Source organism: Chrysochloris asiatica, unplaced genomic scaffold (assembly GCF_000296735.1).
Source record: "Chrysochloris asiatica unplaced genomic scaffold, ChrAsi1.0 scaffold00057, whole genome shotgun sequence".
In the NCBI taxonomy this organism is placed as follows: Eukaryota; Metazoa; Chordata; class Mammalia; order Afrosoricida; family Chrysochloridae; genus Chrysochloris; species Chrysochloris asiatica.
In genome coordinates, this window is record NW_006408575.1 from 6788968 (window position 1) to 6789860 (window position 893).

An 893-nucleotide genomic window follows, 5' to 3' on the forward strand; every position below is an offset into this window, starting at 1 on the left:
CACTCATCTATGTTGAGAAATTTTGAAGAAAGCTACCTGGCCAACTGATAGAAACAGAATACAGAAATCACTGGACAATATTATTAATATGGCATGCTAGTAAATTTTTGCTAAAGATAATTCAACAACTACAACAGTACATAGACAGGGAAGCACCAGAGGCTCAAGCCAGATTCAGAAGAGCACGTGAAACTAGGAATATCATTGCTGACATCAGATGGCTCTTGACTGAAAACAAAGAATGTCAGAAAGATGTTTACTTGTGCCTTATTGACTATCCATAGACCTTTGACTATGTGGATCATGACAAGTTATGGAAAACATTACAGAGAATGAATATTCTGGGACAGTTAATTGTGCACAGGAGTAACCTGTACATAGACCAAGAGGCAGACGTTTGAACAGAACAATGGAACACCAAATGGTTTAAAATTAGGAAAGTTGTGTGCCATGGTTGTATTCTTTCACCCTACATATTAAATGTGTGTGCTTAACAAATAATTATATAAACTGGATTATATGAAGAAAAATGTGGCATCATTGTTGATGGAAGACTCTTTAACAACCTGCGATATGCAGATAATACAACTTTACTTGTGGAAAGTGAAGAGAATATAAAATACTGGTGAATATCAAAGACCACAACCTTTGATATGGGTTATACCTCAATGTAAAGAAAACAAAAATCCTCACCACTGGACTAATAAATATCATCCATATAAATGGAGAAAAGTTTCAATGAAGCTTCAAATACTTCATTTTGCTTGAATCAACCACTAACCTTCATAAATGTGCTGTGGTTATGTGCCGTGGAATCAGTTCTGACTCATAGCAACCCTGTACAGGATTCCGAGTCTGTAAATCTTTATGGGAGCAGAAAGCCTCATCTTTCT